Genomic DNA, 8,356 nt, shown 5'->3' with positions numbered 1-8,356 from the left:
TGCAAGTCCTTGGGTGAAGTCTATAGCTCCAGCGGGGAGCGGGGAAGATATTTGCAGGTCATGAAAGGGTCCGTGTGGAACGCCCCAATTGCTAGGACCACAAGCGGAGACCAGCTGTGCAGTTTGTTCCTCACTACGAGGGGCTTACTGAATAAGATTCCAAGTCTCACGGGGCCAAGAGCAGAGACTGAATGTCTAGCCAAACCATCAAAACACAGCCCTGGAAAAAGGAGAAAGGCAGTTTCAGGTTAATACAGCGTTCCCCATAGAGGTAACAGCCTGTATACTGCGGAGTATTGTCAGTAGGCGCAGACTGCCTCCAGGGTGGGAGCGGCAGTACTTTTGTAAGCAAAGTTACTGGAGTGTCTATAAGAACCTAAAGGCTGAGGGCCCACTTGGAAAGTGGGATCAGTCTTTATACACTGTTGCTTGATCTATATTTATATATGTGAAGATTCTGTGGTCTCTATATAAAGTCCTTGGATTGCATATAAACCCTTATATGTTATAGGCTTGTTCAAATCTGTTGCTTAAAATACCTAAGGCGCATAGCAATCTCTTCACTTAATACAGCTAATATCTTCTTGGTTTCCATAAGGCCAGTGGACTGTATTTTTCTCTATATGCCATATGCTACATGCGTGGATGGATTGCTGACATATGTAAAGCTATTTCTAACAAATATCTGAGGGATATAGTAATTATCTCAGTCAATAAACTTAAACATCCTAATCTGTGACAAGTTCAAAGTGCATGGTCTTCAATATTACCTTTTTCTCTCCTATACTCTATATCCTATACGCCTATACTCTGAAGAAATTTACTGCAATATAAGTTTATGTTGCTTTTTTTTGTTGCTGAGTTTGATCTCCCTCTACTTACAGGATCAGTAAACACATTAGATTTGCATAATCAACAAATGCATGATAAAAAGACAATGCAATAGCACTTAGGGTTCCATTTGTTAAGCAGCGGATGCTGCTTCGAGCCCCATTGTTTCATGTCCGCCTGAAATGGAAGTTAAGAAGCACCCTGGATAGCACTTGCTGATTGATGGCTACATTAAGCCACCAATAAGCTAGCGTAACCTAGGCTCTGAACCAAAAATGGCTCCTAAGCTTTACATATAGCAAGAGAACAAAGAAAAAATGATAATAGGAGTAAATTAGAAAGTTTTAGGTGGCGGACTGAAATCCTCCCAATCCAATATGATCGGGATGGTTGACGGCCCCTGCCGATTGGCCGCCAGTGAGCAGGGGGTGGCATTGCACAAGCATTTCACGAGAAATGCTTGTGCAATGTTAAATGCCGACAGAGTATGCTGTTGGCATTTAGTGAGGTCGAGTGGACATGATTCACTACACCGAATCATTTCCGCTCGACCATTGTTAAATCTACCCCTTGGGGGCCAATTTATCAATGTCTGGCGGACATGATCCTCTGTAGTGGATCATGCCTGCCAGACATTGCTAAATGCCGGCAGCATACGCTGTCAGCATTTAACATTTCACAAGCAGTTCTGGTGAAATGCTTGTGCAATGCTGCCCCCTGCAGATTCACGGCCAATCGGCCGCTAGCAGGGGGAGTCAATCAACCCGATCATACACGATCGGGCGGATTGCTGTCTGCCGCCTCAGAGGAGGCGTATGAGTTAAAGAGCAGTGGTCTTAAGATGCATAGGGACCGATTTACCAAATGTCTGTCTGACATGATCCGCTGGGATCATGTCCAACAGACATCGCTGAATGCCGACAGCATACACTGTCGGCATTTAACATTGTACAAGCAGTTCTGATGAACTGCTTGTGCAATGTCACCCCCTGCAGATTTGTGGCCGCTAGTAGGGGGTGTCAATCAACTGATCTTATGAGATCGGGTGGATTGATGTCCGCAGCCTCAAAGGCGGTGTATGAGTTAAGGAGCAGCGGTCTTAAGACTGCTGCTTCTTAACTGCTGTTTCCGGAGAGCCTAAAGGCTCATGCAGAAACAGGGGCATCAGGGAGCATTTGCCCCTTCATAAATCGGCCCCTTAGAGGCCTATTTATCTTAGGTCTTGCGGACCGCAGGGGGGTGTCAATCAACCAGATCATACTCGATCGGGTTGAATTCCGGCGATTCCTGTCCGCCTCATCAGAGCAGGTGGACAGGGTTATGGAGCAGCGGTCTTTAGACCGCTGCTTTATAACTGGTGTATCTGGCGAGCCTGCAGGCTCGCCAGAAACACGGGCCCACAAGCTCCGTACGAAGCTTGATAGATAGGCCCCCAGTCTTAACTTCAAATGAGTAATAGATTTTTTTCTAAAAAATGTCAAAGTTATCACTGCATCATGTGACAGCTATTAACCAATCACAAATGCATATAAGTATATTCTGTGAATTCTTGCACATGCTCAGTAGGAGCTGGTGACTCAAAAAGTGTAAATATAAAAGACTGTTCACATTTTGTTAATGGAAGTAAATTGGAAAGTTGTTTAAAATTGCTGCTCTATCTGAATCACAAAAGTTTATTTTGACTTAAGTGTCCCTTTAAATAGACGTACCCTTCTTCTGTATGCCAACAACCTACAAGTGTTGGCTTAAAGATTAGGCAATAAGGAACAGTTGGTATACAGAATTAACAATCTATACTATTTTCTCTCGTACCCTTACCACGTGTAATGTTGATTTATTAATGTGCACTATACCAGAGGATATAAATCACTGATCCAATGACTAAAGAGGATAAAATAAGTGTCAACTATAAATAATAATTTGTCTGCTTAGTAAATAGATCATTCAGGCTCCACTTTGTTATGCTAAATATATTTAGATTCACCAATGCCTAAACACTGCAGAATATAAATCTACATCTCTTTATCTTTAGCTAGGATAACACTCAGATAATACTATTTAGCTATTTGATTGTTCAGTAGAAGGTCTGGCTGAGGGTTGATTGACACGCCCTGCTAGCGGCCGGTTGGCCACAAATCTGCAGGGGGCGGCATTGTACAAGCAGTTCACCAGCTAAATAGTATTATCTGAGTGTTATCCTAGCTAAAGATAAAGAGATGTATACATTTATATTTTGCAGTGTTTAGGCATTGGTGAATCTAAATACATTTAGCAGCACTAATCTCATGTCTAATGTCACATTTTTATGTTTATCCCTTCCCCAAAAAAAGCTACATATTAATTGGTCTGTGCTATTTTACATGATGATTCAGATATTTACTTTTGTTTTATTAACTGTTTGTGCTCAGAAACAGTATCTAGATGAAACTACAAGAGACATTGGCAAGTTCTTTAATAAGCACAAATGTGACATTGTTTATCTCCAGTATCCTTTCATTCATTTGCAGTGAAGGTTTTAAGGCCTTTACATAGAATTTGATTACCATAAACGTATGGTATGGACAGGTAGTCAGAACTGACTGTTTAATTTAAAGTCAACTATTAATATGCTTTTACTTCTGTATATTCTGTTTTATAAACTGTTTTGTGTATATACTGTAGCTTGTTTTAGGTATAGTGCCATCTATTGGTTGACAGAGGTATGTAAGAAGATGATGCATGATTTATGTGGATTGGCCAGTAGATTGCACTGTTGCATGTTTAGATTGCAGTGCTAGCACTCCTAAAATAAACTGCTTTACCTGTCATATAACGACTACTATTTACACAAAACTCAATTAGGTTAACCCCCTATGTATCTGATCCAACCCACTCACACATGTGACACATCTCACATATATTAGAACCAATATATATAAAGTGTATATCTCACAACTTCAATAACACACTAAAGTATGGAGTATTTATATACAGTATATACATATATATATATATATATATATATATATATATACACACACACATATATATATTACTGTATATGTCTCAGAAATAAAAAAAACATTAAATAAAGAGAAGTGTGTTTAACTATAACACACTTACAGTCAATTTAAATCTGCATATTTATTATGTTGCGAAAAGGAAAACACTCAGCAAAACACCCTCACTAAAATAAAAGGATATTACACACTGTATTCTCCATGAAGCACATCAGCCACGTTGTGTGTCATATGTAGTTCAACACTCAAATATTTGTGATAATGAGTGGGTGAGCTTTACACAAGATACACCACTGCAGTATTTGTGTCCAGTTGTCCTCATGTTTACTTATGTGACACACAATTTGGATGTTGTGCTCCTGAGAAAATATATTGTTGTAGTGCAGAATATAAAATATTTAACACTGAGGGCCAGATTACCAATTGCGCACTGTTACATGCAAGGAAAAAGGGGTTTATCGCGGCTGTTTGCGCACTTCAGGTTTATAGTGCTTGTATTATAAGATGAAAGGAAACGCAATCGCTTGAGCCCAATTGCTGTTAACGCGTGTTGGGATAGATCATCTACAGAGCTCTGGTTATCTGTTTTGCAAAACAAAATAATGTCACAAAACACATCAAAAATACATTGCAAAGTACAGTTACACTCATAATAACGCTATCTAATACACTTATTTAAAACAAATTGCACAAAAAAGTTATAACAGCTCAAATATATGAGGTCTCTCTCAGGTGTTAGAAAAAAAGGCTGCAAAAGACTTTGCATTGCGATACGTACATATACATGTCTAAATATGTATTACATATATGTTTAAATGTGTGTACATATATATTTATCTAGTTATAAGTATTTACAACCATATATACACATATAAACAGACAAATACATATGTATAAAAATATAGACATATATATATATGTGTTTTGGAGCCCTTTTCAGTTATATAGATGAAATATTCAAATTTAATGAAGTGTTATACTGTATTTACTGTAAATATTTAACATTCCAATGTTCTGCAAAGTAATTCTAAATAGATACTCATATATATATATATATATATATATATACCTATATAATCATGTATTTATATATATATATACATATATATATATATATATAAATATTTTGCATACAAAGAGAGAAGCGCTCTACCAGGAACGAACAACAGCTCAGTGGCTTGTTCTATGGCGATTTACCACCCGGAAGCAGCCTCTTTTAGACCAGTGTGCTTTTCACAGAAGAAAACTTTCCCGAAGTATATCAGTCTGATCCCGCCAAGTAAGGTCAGTCCAGCCCCGAAATACCAGGCAATTCTCCTCTGAACAAGGAACATGACAACCCCAGACGATCGTTTCGGCCTCCTATGGGCCTCGTCAGTGAGGTGCAGCCACATTCCTCTAAGCACACTGGGCAAGGAGTCAACGTCTGGTTTCCCCCATCACCCATAGGGAGACTTCCCCAGGGTCATAATAATTTGCATACAAAGAGAGAAGCGCTCTACCAGGAACGTACAACAGCTCAGTGGCTTGTTCTATGGCGATTTACCACCCGGAAGCAGCCTCTTTTAGACCAGTGTGCTTTTCACAAAAGAAAACTTTCCCGAAGTATATCAGTCTGATCCCGCCAAGTAAGGTCAGTCCAGCCCCGAAATACCAGGCAATTCTCCTCTGAACAAGGAACATGACAACCCCAGACGATCGTTTCGGCCTCCTATGGGCCTCGTCAGTGAGGTGCAGCCACATTCCTCTAAGCACACTGGGCAAGGAGTCCACGTCTGGTTTCCCCCATCACCCATAGGGAGACTTCCCCAGGGTCATAATAATTTGCATACAAAGAGAGAAGCGCTCTACCAGGAACGAACAACAGCTCAGTGGCTTGTTCTATGGCGATTTACCACCCGGAAGCAGCCTCTTTTAGACCAGTGTGCTTTTCACAGAAGAAAACTTTCCCGAAGTATATCAGTCTGATCCCGCCAAGTAAGGTCAGTCCAGCCCCGAAATACCAGGCAATTCTCCTCTGAACAAGGAACATGACAACCCCAGACAATCGTTTCGGCCTCGTCAGTGAGGTGCAGCCACATCCCTCTAAGCACACTGGGCAAGGAGTCCACGTCTGGTTTCCCCCATCACCCATAGGGAGACTTTCCCAGGGTCATAATAATTTGCATACAAAGAGAGAAGCGCTCTACCAGGAATGAACAACAGCTCAGTGGCTTGTTCTATGGCGATTTACCACCCGGAAGCAGCCTCTTTTAGACCAGTGTGCTTTTCACAGAAGAAAACTTTCCCGAAGTATATCAGTCTGATCCCGCCAAGTAAGGTCAGTCCAGCCCCGAAATACCAGGCAATTCTCCTCTGAACAAGGAACATGACAACCCCAGACGATCGTTTCGGCCTCCTATGGGCCTCGTCAGTGAGGTGCAGCCACATCCCTCTAAGCACACTGGGCAAGGAGTCCACGTCTGGTTTCCCCCATCACCCATAGGGAGACTTTCCCAGGGTCATAATAATTTGCATACAAAGAGAGAAGCGCTCTACCAGGAATGAACAACAGCTCAGTGGCTTGTTCTATGGCGATTTACCACCCGGAAGCAGCCTCTTTTAGACCAGTGTGCTTTTCACAGAAGAAAACTTTCCCGAAGTATATCAGTCTGATCCCGCCAAGTAAGGTCAGTCCAGCCCCGAAATACCAGGCAATTCTCCTCTGAACAAGGAACATGACAACCCCAGACGATCGTTTCGGCCTCCTATGGGCCTCGTCAGTGAGGTGCAGCCACATTCCTCTAAGCACACTGGGCAAGGAGTCCACGTCTGGTTTCCCCCATCACCCATAGGGAGACTTCCCCGAGGGTCATAATAATTTGCATACAAAGAGAGAAGCGCTCTACCAGGAACGAACAACAGCTCAGTGGCTTGTTCTATGGCGATTTACCACCCGGAAGCAGCCTCTTTTAGACCAGTGTGCTTTTCACAGAAGAAACTTTCCTGAAGTATATCAGTCTGATCCCGCCAAGTAAGGTCAGTCCAGCCCCCGAAATACCAGGCAATTCTCCTCTGAACAAGGAACATGACAACCCCAGACGATCGTTTCGGCCTCCTATGGGCCTCGTCAGTGAGGTGCAGCCACATTCCTCTAAGCACACTGAGCAAGGAGTCCACGTCTGGTTTCCCCCATCACCCATAGGGAGACTTCCCCAGGGTCATAATAATTTGCATACAAGAGAGAAGCACTCTACCAGGAACGAACAACAGCTCAGTGGCTTGTTCTATGGCGATTTACCACCCGGAAGCAGCCTCTTTTAGACCAGTGTGCTTTTCACAGAAGAAAACTTTCCTGAAGTATATCAGTCTGATCCCGCCAAGTAAGGTCAGTCCAGCCCGAAATACCAGGCAATTCTCCTCTGAACAAGGAACATGACAACCCCAGACAATCGTTTCGGCCTCCTATGGGCCTCGTCAGTGAGGTGCAGCCCACATTCCTCTAAGCACACTGGGCAAGGAGTCCACGTCTGGTTTCCCCCATCACCCATAGGGAGACTTCCCCAGGGTCATAATAATTTGCATACAAAGAGAGAAGCGCTCTACCAGGAACGAACAACAGATCAGTGGCTTGTTCTATGGCGATTTACCACCCGGAAGCAGCCTCTTTTAGACCAGTGTGCTTTTCACAGAAGAAAACTTTCCTGAAGTATATCAGTCTGATCCCGCCAAGTAAGGTCAGTCCAGCCCCGAAATACCAGGCAATTCTCCTCTGAACAAGGAACATGACAACCCCAGACGATCGTTTCGGCCTCCTATGGGCCTCGTCAGTGAGGTGCAGCCACATTCCTCTAAGCACACTGGGCAAGGAGTCCACGTCTGTTACTTATGTGACACACAATTTGGATGTTGTGCTCCTGAGAAAATATATTGTTGTAGTGCAGAATATAAAATATTTAACACTGAGGGCCAGATTACCAATTGCGCACTGTTACATGCAAGAGAAAAGGGGTTTATCGCGGCTGTTTGCGCACTTCAGGTGTATAGTGCTTGTATTACAAGATGAAAGGAAACGCAATTGCTTGAGCCCAATTGCTGTTAACGCGTGTTGGGATAGATCATCTTCAGAGCTCTGGTTATCTGTTTTGCAAAACAAAATAATGTCACAAAACACATCAAAAATACATTGCAAAGTACAGTTACACTCATAATAACGCTATCTAATACACTTATTTAAAACAAATTGCACAAAAAAGTTATAACAGCTCAAATATATGAGGTCTCTCTCAGGTGTTAGAAAAAAAGGCTGCAAAAGACTTTGCATTGCGATACGTACATATACATGTCTAAATATGTATTACATATATGTTTAAATGTGTGTACATATATATTTATCTATTTATAAGTATTTACAACCATATATACACATATAAACAGACAAATACATATGTATACAAATATAGACATATATATAAGTGTTTTGGAGCCCTTTTCAGTTATATAGATGAAATATTCAATTTAATGAAGTGTTTATACTGTATTTACTG

The sequence above is a fragment of the Bombina bombina genome, chromosome 10, assembly GCF_027579735.1.
Source record: "Bombina bombina isolate aBomBom1 chromosome 10, aBomBom1.pri, whole genome shotgun sequence".
NCBI lineage: Eukaryota > Metazoa > Chordata > Amphibia > Anura > Bombinatoridae > Bombina > Bombina bombina.
The sequence above is the reverse complement of the archived record's forward strand: the minus strand, read 5'-3'. Positions refer to the sequence as shown.